Below are 13,677 nucleotides of genomic sequence, written 5' to 3' on the forward strand. Positions count from 1 at the left end.
AGAGAGAGAGAGACAGGGATGGGTGTAGAGAGACAGGGAGAAAGAGAGAGACAGGGATGGGTGACAGGGATGGGTGAGAGAGAGACAGGGATGGGTAGAGAGAGAGAGAGAGACAGGGATGGGTGTAGAGAGAGAGAGAGAGAGAGAGACACAGGGATGGGTGTAGAGAGAGAGAGAGAGAGACAGGGATGGGTGTAGAGAAAGAGCGAGACAGGGATGGGTGTAGAGAGAGAGAGCGAGACAGGGATGGGTGTAGAGAGAGAGAGAGAGCGAGACAGGGATGGGTGTAAAGAGAGAGAGAGAGAGAGAGACAGGGATGGGTGTAGAAAGAGAGAGAGAGCGAGACAGGGATGGGTGTAGAGAGAGAGAGACAGGGATGGGTGTAGAGAGAGAGAGAGAGAGAGAGAGAGCGAGACAGGGATGGGTGTAGAGAGAGAGAGAGACAGGGATGGGTGTAGAGAGAGAGAGAGAGAGAGAGAGAGAGAGAGACAGGGATGGGTGTAGAGAGAGAGAGAGCGAGACAGGGATGGGTGTAGAGAGAGAGAGAGAGAGACAGGGATGGGTGTAGAGAGAGAGAGACAGGGATGGGTGAGAGAGAGAGAGAGAGAGAGAGACAGGGATGGGTGTAGAGAGAGAGAGAGAGAGACAGGGATGGGTGTAGAGAGAGAGAGAGGGAGACAGGGATGGGTGTAGAGAGAGAGAGAGGGAGACAGGGATGGGTGTAGAGAGAGAGAGAGCGAGACAGGGATGGGTGTAGAGAGAGAGAGAGAGAGCGAGACAGGGATGGGTGTAGAGAGAGAGAGCGAGACAGGGATGGGTGTAGAGAGAGAGAGAGGGAGACAGGGATGGGTGTAGAGAGAGAGAGAGCGAGACAGGGATGGGTGTAGAGAGAGAGAGAGAGAGCGAGACAGGGATGGGTGTAGAGAGAGAGAGGGAGACAGGGATGGGTGTAGAGAGAGAGAGAGCGAGACAGGGATGGGTGTAGAGAGAGAGAGCGACAGGGATGGGTGTAGAGAGAGAGAGAGGGAGATAGGGATGGGTGTAGAGAGAGAGAGAGAGAGAGAGAGACAGGGATGGGTGTAGAGAGAGAGAGAGACAGGGATGGGTGTAGAGAGACAGGGATGGGTGTAGAGAAAGAGAGAGACAGGGATGGGTGTAGAGAGAGAGACAGGGATGGGTGTAGAGAGAGAGAGAGAGACACAGGGATGGGTGTAGAGAGAGAGAGAGAGAGACAGGGATGGGTGTAGAGAAAGAGCGAGACAGGGATGGGTGTAGAGAGAGAGAGCGAGACAGGGATGGGTGTAGAGAGAGAGAGAGAGCGAGACAGGGATGGGTGTAAAAGAGAGAGAGAGAGAGACAGGGATGGGTGTAGAAAGAGAGAGAGAGCGAGACAGGGATGGGTGTAGAGAGAGAGAGAGACAGGGATGGGTGTAGAGAGAGAGAGAGAGCGAGACAGGGATGGGTGTAGAGAGAGAGAGAGACAGGGATGGGTGTAGAGAGAGAGAGAGAGAGAGAGAGAGAGAGACAGGGATGGGTGTAGAGAGAGAGAGAGCGAGACAGGGATGGGTGTAGAGAGAGAGAGACAGGGATGGGTGTAGAGAGAGAGAGAGAGAGACAGGGATGGGTGTAGACAGAGAGAGAGAGAGAGAAAGGGATGGGTGTAGAGAGAGAGAGAGACAGGGATGGGTGTAGAGAGAGAGAGAGGGAGACAGGAATGGGTGTAGAGAGAGAGAGAGAGACAGGGATGGGTGTAGAGAGAGAGAGAGGGAGACAGGGATGGGTGTAGAGAGAGAGAGAGAGCGAGACAGGGATGGGTGTAGAGAGAGAGAGAGAGAGGCAGGGAAAGGTGTAGAGAGAGAGAGAGACAGGGATGGGTGTAGAGAGAGAGAGAGAGAGGGGGATGGGTGTAGAGAGACAGGGATGGGTGTAGAGAGAGAGAGAGAGAGAGAGACAGGGATGGGTGTAGAGAGAGAGAGAGAGAGAGACAGGGATGGGTGTAGAGAGACAGGGATGGGTGTAGAGAGAGAGAGAAAGAAAGGTGAGAGAGAGACACACAGGGATGGGTGTAGAGAGAGAGAGACAGGGATGGGTGTAGAGAGAGATGGGGGGAGAGAGAGAGAAACAGGGATGGGGGGAGAGAGAGAGAGACAGGGATGGGGAGAGAGAGAGATGGGGGAGAGAGAGACAGGGGAGAGAGAGAGACGGGGGATGGGTGTAGAGAGAGAGAGACAGGGGATGGGTGTAGAGAGAGAGAGACGGGGGAGAGAGAGAGACAGGGGATGGGGAGAAGGAAGAAGAATGTTAGAGCACATAGAAGAAATAGTTACTCAGTCAAAAACAACAGGACAAGCCGGGTCTCTTTAATAGTTACCCAGTCAAAAACAACAGGACAAGCCGGGTCTCTTTAACAGTTACTCAGTCAAAAACAACAGGACAAGCCGGGTCTCTTTAACAGTTACCCAGTCAAAAACAACAGGACAAGGCGGGTCTCTTTAATCGTTACTCAGTCAAAAACAACAGGACAAGCCGGGTCTCTTTAATAGTTACCCAGTCAAAAACAACAGGACAAGGCGGGTCTCTTTAATCGTTACTCAGTCAAAAACAACAGGACAAGCTGGGTCTCTAATAGTTACTCAGTCAAAAACAACAGGACAAGCCGGGTCTCTAATAGTTACCCAGTCAAAAACAACAGGACAAGCCGGGTCTCTAATAGTTACCCAGTCAAAAACAACAGGACAAGCCGGGTCTCTAAAGTTACCCAGTCAAAAACAACAGGACAAGCCGGGTCTCAAATAGTTACCCAGTCAAAAACAACAGGACAAGCCGGGTCTCTTTAATAGTTACCCAGTCAAAAACAACAGGACAAGCCGGGTCTCTAATAGTTACCCAGTCAAAAACAACAGGACAAGCCGGGTCTCTAATAGTTACCCAGTCAAAAACAACAGGACAAGCCGGGTCTCTAATAGTTACCCAGTCAAAAACAGCAGGACAAGCCGGGTCTCTTTAATAGTTACCCAGTCAAAAACAACAGGACAAGCCGGGTCTCTAATAGTTACCCAGTCAAAAACAACAGGACAAGCCGGGTCTCTAATAGTTACCCAGTCAAAAACAACAGGACAAGCCGGGTCTCTAATAGTTACCCAGTCTAAAACAACAACAGAACAAGCCGGGTCTCTCTAATAGTTACTCAGTCTAAAACAACAACAGGACAAGCCGGGTCTCTCTAATAGTTACTCAGTCTAAAACAACAACAGGACAAGCCCAGCCTCACACAATCTACATTCATAAAGAGGAGATGAACAGAGCGAATCACACCGTCGATAACACATCCTCATCATGTGTGTACTTACCTTATCCTACTGTGTAGGTCTTACTGGTGTGAGAGTGTCGGGTTAGTACCTGTCCATACCTCGTGTGTTTGGTTGGTCTATTGAAACTATGAGCTGGTGTGTGTGTTACCTCTTGTACATGTCTGGTGTGTGTGTGTTGTACCTTGTGTGTGTGCTGTACCCTGTGTGTGTGCTGTACCCTGTGAGTGTGTGTGTATTATACCTTGTGTGTGTGTGTGTTATACCTTGTGTGTGTGTGTGTGTTATACCTTGTGTGTGTGTGTTATACCTTGTGTGTGTGTGTTCGTTATACCTTGTGTGTGTGTGCTATACCTTGTGTGTGTGTGTAATACCTGTGTGTGTGTGTGTTATACCTTGTGTGTGTATTATAACTGTGTGTGTGTGTTTGTTATACCTTGTGTGTGTGTGTGTTATACTTTGTGTGTGTGTGTTATACTTTGTGTGTGTGTGTTATACCTTGTGTGTGTGTGTTCGTTATACCTTGTGTGTGTGTGCTATACCTTGTGTGTGTGTGTAATACCTTGTGTGTGTGTGTGTTATACCTTGTGTGTGTATTATAACTTGTGTGTGTGTGTTTGTTATACCTTGTGTGTGTGTGTGTGTGTTATACTTTGTGTGTGTGTGTTATACTTTGTGTGTGTGTGTGTGTTATACTTTGTGTGTGTGTGTGTGTTATACTTTGTGTGTGTGTGTGTGTTATACCTTGTGTGTGTGGGTGTGTGTTATACCTTGTGTGTGTGGGTGTGTTATACCTTGTGTGTGTGTTATACCTTGTGTGTGTGTGTGTGTGTTATACCTTGTGTGTGTGTGTGTTATACCTTGTGTGTGTGTGTGTGTTATACTGTGTGTGTGTGTGCTATACCTTGTGTGTGTTCGTTATACCTTGTGTGTGTGTTATTCCCTGTGTTTGTCTGTGTGTTATACCTTGTGTGTGTGTGTGTGTTATACCTGTGTGTGTGTGTGTGTGTTATACCTTGTGTGTGTGTGTGTGTTATACCTTGTGTGTGTGTGTGTGTGTTTTATACCTTGTGTGTGTGTGTGTGTTTTATACCTTGTGTGTGTGTGTGTTATACCGTGTGTGTGTGTGTGTGTGTGTGTTATACCTTGTGTGTGTGTGTTATTCCTTGTGTGTGTGTGTGTGTGTTATACCTTGTGTGTGTGTGTGTTATACATTGTGTGTGTGTGTGTGTTATACCTTGTGTGTGTGTTATACCTTGTGTGTGTGTGTTATACTTTGTGTGTGTGTGTTTGTGTTATACTTTGTGTGTGTGTGTGTGTTATACCTTGTGTGTGTGTTATACCTTGTGTGTGTGTTATACCTTGTGTGTGTGTGTGTTATACCTTGTGTGTGTGTGTTATACTTTGTGTGTGTGTGTTTGTGTTATACTTGTGTGTGTGTGTGTGTGTGTGTGTATACTTTTTGTGTGTCTGTGTGTTATACCTTGTGTGTGTGTGTGTTATACCTTGTGTTCGTTATACCTTGTGTGTGTGTGCTATACCTTGTGTGTGTGTGTTATACCTTGTGTGTGTGTGTGTGTGTTATACCGTGTGTGTGTGATATACCTTGTGTGTGTGTGTGTGTTATACTTTGTGTGTGTGTGTTATACTTTGTGTGTGTGTGTGTGTGTGTTATACCTTGTGTGTGTGGGTGTGTGTTATACCTTGTGTGTGTGTGTGTGTTATACCTTGTGTGTGTGTGTTATACCTTGTGCTTGTGTGTGTTATACCTTGTGTGTGTGTGTTATACCTTGTGTGTGTGTGTTATACCTTGTGTGTGTGTGTGTGTTATACCGTGTGTGTGTGTGCTATACCTTGTGTGTGTTCGTTATACCTTGTGTGTGTGTTATTCCCTGTGTTTGTCTGTGTGTTATACCTGTGTGTGTGTGTGTGTTATACCTTGTGTGTGTGTGTGTTATACCTTGTGTGTGTGTGTTATTCCCTGTGTGTGTGTGTGTTATACCTTGTGTGTGTGTGTTATACCTTGTGTGTGTGTGTGTTATACCTTGTGTGTTGTTATACCTTGTGTGTGTGTGTTATTCCCTGTGTGTGTGTGTTATAACTTGTATGTGTGTTATACCTTGTGTGTGTGTGTGTGTTATACCTTGTGTGTGTGTGTGTGTTATACCTTGTGTGTGTGTGTGTGTTATACCTTGTGTGTGTGTGTGTTATACCTTATGTGTGTGTTATACCTTGTGTGTGTGTGTTATTCCCTGTGTTTGTGTGTGTTTACCCTTGTGTGTGTGTGTTATACCTTGTGTGTGTGTGTGTGTTATACCTTGTGTGTGTGTGTGTTATACCTTATGTGTGTGTTATACCTTGTGTGTGTGTGTGTTATCCCTGTGTTTGTGTGTGTGTTATACCTTGTGTGTGTGTGTTATACCTTGTGTGTGTGTGTGTTATACCTTGTGTGTTCGTTATACCTTGTGTGTGTGTGTTATTCCTGTGTGTGTGTGTTATAACTTGTATGTGTGTTATACCTTGTGTGTGTGTGTGTGTTATACCTTGTGTGTGTGTGTGTGTTATACCTTGTGTGTGCGTGTAATACCTTGAGTGTTCGTTATACCTTGTGTGTGTTATTCCCTGTGTTTGTGTGTGTGTTATACCGTGTGTGTGTGTGTGTTATACCTTGTGTGTGTGTGTTATTCCCTGTGTTTGTGTGTGTAATACCTTGTGTGTGTGTGTTATACCTTGTGTGTGTGTGTGTGTTATACCGTGTGTGTGTGTGTTATACCTTGTGTGTATGTGTTATACCTTGTGTGTTTGTTATACCTTGTGTGTGTGTGTTATACCTTGTGTGTGTGTTATTCCTGTGTGTGCGTGTGTGTTATACCTTGTGTGTGTGTGTGTTATACCGTGTGTGTGTGTGTTATACCTTGTGTGTGTGTTATACCTTGTGTGTGTTATTCCCTGTGTTTGTGTGTGTGTTATACCTTGTGTGTGTGTTATACATTGTGTGTGTGTGTGTAATACCTTGTGTGTGTGTTATTCCCTGTGTTTGTGTGTGCTATACATTGTGTGTGTGTGTGTTATACCTTGTGTGTGTGTGTGTGTGTTATACCTTGTGTGTGTGTGTTATTCCTTGTGCTTGTGTGTGTTATACCTGTGTGTGTGTTATACCTTGTGTGTGTGTGTTATTCCCTGTGTGTGTGTGTTATACCTTGTGTGTGTGTTATACCTTGTGTGTGTGTGTGTGTGTTATACCTTGTGTGTGTGTGTGTTATACCTTGTGTGTGTGTGTGTGTGTTATACCTTTTGTGTGTGTGTGTTATACCTTGTGTGTGTGTGTGTGTGTTATACATTGTGTGTGTGTGTTATACCTTGTGTGTGTGAGTGTTATACCTTGTGTGTGTGTGTGTTATACCTTGTGTGTGTGTTTTAACTTGTGTGTGTGTGTAATACCTTGTGTGTGTGTTATTCCCTGTGTTTGTGTGTGTGTGTGTTATACATTGTGTGTGTGTGTTATACCTGTGTGTGTGTGTGTTATACCTTGTGTGTGTGTGTGTGTTATACCTTGTGCTTGTGTGTGTTATACCTTGTGTGTGTGTTATACCTTGTGTGTGTGTGTTATTCCCTGTGTGTGTGTGTTATACCTTGTGTGTGTGTGTGTTATACCTTATGCTTGTGTGTGTGTGTGTGTGTTATACCTTGTGTGTGTGTTATACATTGTGTGTGTGTGTTATACCTTGTGTGTGTGTGTGTTATACCTTGTGTGTGTGTGTGTGTTATACCTTGTGTGTGTGTGTGTTATACCTTGTGTGTGTGTGTTATTATACATGTGTGTGTGTTATACCTGTGTGTGTGTGTTATACCTTGTGTGTGTATTATACCTGTGTGTGTGTGTGTTATACCTTGTGTGTGTGTGTGTTATACCTTGTGTGTGTGTGTTATACCTTGTGTGTGTGTTGTACCTTGTGTGTGTGATATACCTAGTGTGTGTGTGTTATACCTTGTGTGTGTGTGATATACCTTGTGTGTGTGTGTGTGTGTGTTATACCTTGTGTGTGTGTGTGTTATACCTTCTGTGTGTGTGTGTGTTATACCTTCTGTGTGTGTGTGTGTTATACCTTGTGTGTGTGTGTTTGTGTTATACTTGTGTGTGTGTGTGTTATACCTTGTGTGTGTGTATTATAACTTGTGTGTGTGTGTTTGTTATACCTGTGTGTGTGTTTGTGTGTTATACCTTGTGTGTGTTATACTTTGTGTGTGTGTGTGTGTGTTATACTTTGTGTGTGTGTGTGTTATACCTTGTGTGTGTGTGTGTTATACCTTGTGTGTGTGTGTGTGTTATACCTTGTGTTTGTGGGTGTGTGTTATACCTTGTGTGTGTGGGTGTGTTATACCTTGTGTGTGTGTTATACCTTGTGTGTGTGTGTGTTATACCTTGTGCGTGTGTGTTATACCTTGTGTGTGTGTGTTATACCTTGTGTGTGTGTGTGTTATACCTTTGTGTGTGTGTGTTATACTTTGTGTGTGTGTGTGTTATACCTTGTGTGTGTGTGTGTGTGTTATACTTTGTGTTTGTGTGTGTGTTATACCTTGTGTGTGTGGGTGTGTTATACCTTGTGTGTGTGTGTGTTATACCTTGTGCGTGTGTGTTATACCTTGTGTGTGTGTTATACCTTTGTGTGTGTGTGTGTTATACCTTGTGTGTTGTTATACCTTGTGTGTGTGTTATTCCCTGTGTTTGTGTGTGTGTTATACTTTGTGTGTGTGTGTGTTATACCTTGTGTTGTTATACTGTTGTGTGTGTGTGTTATACCTTGTGTGTGTATTATAACTTGTGTGTGTGTGTTGTTATACCTTGTGTGTGTGTGTGTTTTATACCTTGTGTGTGTGTTATACTTTGTGTGTGTGTGTGTGTTACTTTGTGTGTGTGTGTGTTATACCTTGTGTGTGTGTTATTCCCTGTGTTTGTGTGTGTGTTAAACCTTGTGTGTGTGTTATACCTTGTGTGTGTGTTATTCCCTGTGTTTGTGTGTGTGTTAAACCTTGTGTGTGTGTTATACCTTGTGTGTGTGTGTTATTCCCTGTGTTTGTGTGTGTTATTCCCTGTGTTTGTGTGTGTTATACCTTGTGTGTGTGTGTGTTATACCTTGTGTGTGTGTGTTATACCTTGTGTGTGTGTGTGTTATACCTTGTGTGTGTGTGTTATACCTTGTGTGTGTGTTATACCTTGTGTGTGTGTTATTCCTGTGTGTGTGTTATACCTTGTGTGTGTGTGTGTATACCTTGTGTGTGTGTTATACCTTGTGTGTGCGTGTGTGTTATACCTTGTGTGTGTTATACCTTGTGTGTGTGTGTGTTATACCTTGTGTGTGTGTGTGTGTTATACCTTGTGTGTTCGTTATACCTTGTGTGTGTTATTCCCTGTGTTTGTGTGTGTGTTATTCCCTGTGTTTGTGTGTGTGTTATACCTTGTGTGTGTGTTATACCTTGTGGTGTGTGTGTGTGTTATACCTTGTGGTGTGTGTGTGTTATACCTTGTGTGTGTGTGTTACAACTTGTGTTCGTTATACCTTGTGTGTGTGTTATACCTTGTGTGTGTGTGTTTGTGTTATACTTTTGTGTGTGTGTGTGTGTGTGTGTGTGTTATTGTGTTGTGTTATAACTTGTGTGTGTGTGTTATACCTTGTGTGTGTGTTGTGTGTGTATGTGATATACCTTTGTGTGTGTATTATAACTTGTGTGTGTGTGTGTGTTATACCTTGTGTGTGTGTTATACTCACTGTGTGTGTGTTATACCTTGTGTGTGTGTGTGTGTTATACCTGTGTGTGTGTGTGTGTTATACCTTGTGTGTGTGTTATTCCCTGTGTTTGTGTGTGTGTTATACCTTGTGTGTGTGTTGTGTGTGTGTGTTATTCCCTGTGTTTGTGTGTGTGTTATACCTTGTGTGTGTGTGTTATACCTTGTGTGTGTGTGTTATCCCTGTGTTTGTGTGTGTTATTCCTGTGTTTGTGTGTGTGTTATACCTTGTGTGTGTGTGTGTGTGTTATACCTTGTGTGTGTGTGTGTTATACCACTGTGTGTGTGTGTGTTATATCTTGTGTGTGTGTGTTATACCTTGTGTGTGTGTGTGTTATACTTGTGTGTGTGTGTGTTATACCACTGTGTGTGTGTGTGTGTGTTATACCTTGTGTGTGAGTGTTATACCTTGTGTGTGTGTGTTATACCTTGTGTGTGTGTGTTATACCTGTGTGTGTGTGTGTGTTATATCTTGTGTGTGTGTGTGTTTTATATCTTGTGTGTGTGTGTTATACCTTGTGTGTGTGTGTGTGTTATACCTTGTGTGTGTGTTTTATATCTTGTGTGTGTGTGTTATACCTTGTGTGTGTGTGTTATACCTTGTGTGTGTGTGTTATACCTTGTGTGTGTGTTATACCTTGTGTGTGTGTTATACCTGTGCTTGTGTGTGTTATACCTCACGTGTGTGTGTTATACCTTGTGTGTGTGTTATACCTTGTGTGTGTGTGTTATACCTGTGTGTGTGTGTGTGTGTGTGTTATACCTTGTGTGTGTGTGTGTGTTATACTTTGTGTGTGTGTGTGTTATACCTTGTGGTGTGTGTGTGTTATACCTTGTGTGTGTGTGTGTTATACCTTGTGTGTGTGTGTGTTATACCTTGTGTTGTTATACCTTGTGTGTGTGTGTTATACCTTGTGTGTGTGTTATACCTTGTGTGTGTGTTATACCTTGTGTGTGTGTGTTATACCTTGTGTGTGTGTGTGTGTTATACCTTGTGTGTGTGTGTTATACCTTGTGTGTGTGTGTTGTACCTTGTGTGTGTGATTATACCTGTGTGTGTGTGTGTGTTATACCTTGTGTGTGTGTGATATACCTTGTGTGTGTGTGTGTGTGTGTTATACCTTGTGTGTGTGTGTGTTATACCTTCTGTGTGTGTGTGTGTTATACCTTCTGTGTGTGTGTGTGTTATACCTTTGTGTGTGTGTTTGTGTTATACTTTGTGTGTGTGTGTGTTATACCTGTGTGTGTGTGTTATTATAACTGTGTGTGTGTGTGTTTGTTATACCTTGTGTGTGTTGTGTGTTATACCTTGTGTGTGTTATACTTTGTGTGTGTGTGTGTGTGTTATACTTTGTGTGTGTGTGTGTTATACCTTGTGTGTGTGTGTGTTATACCTTGTGTGTGTGTGTGTGTGTTATACCTTGTGTTTGTGTGTGTGTGTTATACCTTGTGTTTGTGTGGGTGTGTTATACCTTGTGTGTGTGTTATACCTTGTGTGTGTGTGTGTTATACCTTGTGCGTGTGTGTTATACCTTGTGTGTGTGTGTTATACCTTGTGTGTGTGTGTGTTATACTTTGTGTGTGTGTGTTATACTTTGTGTGTGTGTGTGTTATACCTTGTGTGTGTGTGTGTGTGTTATACTTTGTGTTTGTGGGTGTGTGTTATACCCTGTGTGTGTGTGTGTTATACCTTGTGTGTGTGTGTTATACCTTGTGCGTGTGTGTTATACCTTGTGTGTGTGTTATACCTTGTGTGTGTGTGTGTGTTATACCTTGTGTGTTGTTATACCTTGTGTGTGTGTTATTCCCTGTGTTTGTGTGTGTGTTATACTTTGTGTGTGTGTGTGTTATACCTTGTGTTCGTTATACCTTGTGTGTGTGTGTTATACCTTGTGTGTGTATTATAACTTGTGTGTGTGTGATTGTTATACCTGTGTGTGTGTGTGTTTTATACCTTGTGTGTGTGTTATACTTTGTGTGTGTGTGTGTTATACTTTGTGTGTGTGTGTGTTATACCTTGTGTGTGTGTTATTCCCTGTGTTTGTGTGTGTGTTAAACCTTGTGTGTGTGTTATACCTTGTGTGTGTGTTATTCCCTGTGTTTGTGTGTGTGTTAAACCTTGTGTGTGTGTTATACCTTGTGTGTGTGTGTTATTCCCTGTGTTTGTGTGTGTTATTCCTGTGTTTGTGTGTGTGTGTATACCTTGTGTGTGTGTGTGTTATACCTTGTGTGTGTGTGTTATACCTTGTGTGTGTGTGTGTTATACCTTGTGTGTGTGTGTTATACCTTGTGTGTGTGTTATACCTTGTGTGTGTGTTATTCCCTGTGTGTGTGTTATACCTTGTGTGTGTGTGTGTAATACCTTGTGTGTGTGTTATACCTTGTGTGTGTGTGTGTGTTATACCTTGTGTGTGTGTTATACCTTGTGTGTGTGTGTGTTATACCTTGTGTGTGTGTGTGTTATACCTTGTGTGTGTTATGTGTGTGTGTTATTCCCTGTGTTTGTGTGTGTGTTATTCCCTGTGTTTGTGTGTGTGTTATTCCCTGTGTTTGTGTGTGTGTTATACCTTGTGTGTGTGTTATACCTTGTGGTGTGTGTGTGTGTTATACCTTGTGGTGTGTGTGTGTTATACCTTGTGTGTGTGTGTTACAACTTGTGTTCGTTATACCTGTGTGTGTGTTATACCTTGTGTGTGTGTGTTTGTGTTATACTTTGTGTGTGTGTTATACTTTGTGTGTGTGTGTGTGTGTTATACCTTGTGTGTGTGTGTGTTATACCTTGTGTTGTTATAACTTGTGTGTGTGTGTTATACCTTGTGTGTGTGTTATACCGTGTGTATGTGATATACCTTGTGTGTGTTATACCACTGTGTGTGTGTGTGTGTGTTATACCTTGTGTGTGTGTGTTATACTTTGTGTGTGTGTTATACCTTGTGTGTGTGTGTGTTATACCTGTGTGTGTGTGTGTGTTATACCTTGTGTGTGTGTTATTCCCTGTGTGTGTGTGTGTTATACCTTGTGTGTGTGTTATACCTTGTGTGTGTGTGTTATTCCCTGTGTTTGTGTGTGTGTTATACCTTGTGTGTGTGTGTGTTATACCTTGTGTGTGTGTGTTATTCCCTGTGTTTGTGTGTGTTATCCCTGTGTTTGTGTGTGTGTTATACCTTGTGTGTGTGTGTGTGTGTTATACCTTGTGTGTGTGTGTGTTATACCTTGTGTGTGTGTGTGTGTTATATCTTGTGTGTGTGTGTTATACCTTGTGTGTGTGTGTGTTATACCTTGTGTGTGTGTGTGTTATACCTTGTGTGTGTGTGTGTGTGTTATACCTTGTGTGTGAGTGTTATACCTTGTGTGTGTGTGTTATACCTTGTGTGTGTGTGTTATACCTTGTGTGTGTGTGTGTGTTATATCTTGTGTGTGTGTGTGTTTTATATCTTGTGTGTGTGTGTTATACCTTGTGTGTGTGTGTGTGTTATACCTTGTGCGTGTGTGTTTTATATCTTGTGTGTGTGTTATACCTTGTGTGTGTGTGTGTTATACCTTGTGTGTGTGTGTTATACCTTGTGTGTGTGTTATACCTTGTGTGTGTGTTATACCTTGTGCTTGTGTGTGTTATACCTCACGTGTGTGTGTTATACCTTGTGTGTGTGTTATACCTTGTGTGTGTGTGTTATACCTTGTGGTGTGTGTGTGTGTGTGTTATACCTTGTGTGTGTGTGTGTGTTATACCTTTGTGGTGTGTGTGTGTTATACCTTGTGGTGTGTGTGTGTTATACCTTGTGGTGTGTGTGTGTTATACCTTGTGTGTGTGTGTGTTATACCTTGTGTTGTTATACCTTGTGTGTGTGTGTTATACCTTGTGTGTGTGTCATACCTTGTGTGTGTGTTATAACTTGTGTGTGTGTGTTATACCTGTGTGTGTGTTATACTTTGTGTGTGTGTGTTATACTTTGTGTGTGTGTGTTATACCTTGTGTGTGTGTGTGTGTTATACCTTGTGTGTGTGTGTGTTATACCTTGTGTTTGTGGGTGTGTGTTATACCTTGTGTGTGTGGGTGTGTTATACCTTGTGTGTGTGTGTTATACCTTGTGTGTGTGTGTGTTATACCTTGTGTGTGTGTGTGTTATAACTTGTGTGTGTTATACCTTGTGTGTGTGTTATACCTTGTGTGTGTGTGTTTGTGTTATACTTTGTGTGTGTGTTATACTTTGTGTGTGTGTGTGTTATACCTTGTGTGTGTGTGTTATACCTTGTGTGTTATACCCTGTGTGTGTGTGTGTTATACCTTGTGTGTGTGTGTTATACCTTGTGTGTGTGTGTGTGTTATACCTTGTGTTTGTGTGTGTGTGTTATACCTTGTGTGTGTGGGTGTGTGTGTGTGTGTGTTATACCTTGTGTGTGTGTGTGTTATACCTTGTGTGTGTGTGTGTGTGTTATACCTTGTGTGTTCGTTATACCTTGTGTGTGTGTTATACCTTGTGTGTGTGTTATACCTTGTGTGTGTGTGTTATTCCCTGTGTTTGTGTGTGTTATTCCCTGTGTTTGTGTGTGTGTGTTATACCTTGTGTGTGTGTGTGTTATTCC

The 13,677-nt window shown here is 42.9% G+C and overlaps 1 pseudogene; it reads right to left on the reverse strand.

Moving 5' to 3' along the window:
* LOC112267474 overlaps positions 1-13,677 on the reverse strand; it is a 92,122-nt pseudogene that overhangs the window by 36,756 nt on the left and 41,689 nt on the right.

Source organism: Oncorhynchus tshawytscha, linkage group LG14 (assembly GCF_018296145.1).
Source record: "Oncorhynchus tshawytscha isolate Ot180627B linkage group LG14, Otsh_v2.0, whole genome shotgun sequence".
NCBI classification, from domain to species: domain Eukaryota; kingdom Metazoa; phylum Chordata; class Actinopteri; order Salmoniformes; family Salmonidae; genus Oncorhynchus; species Oncorhynchus tshawytscha.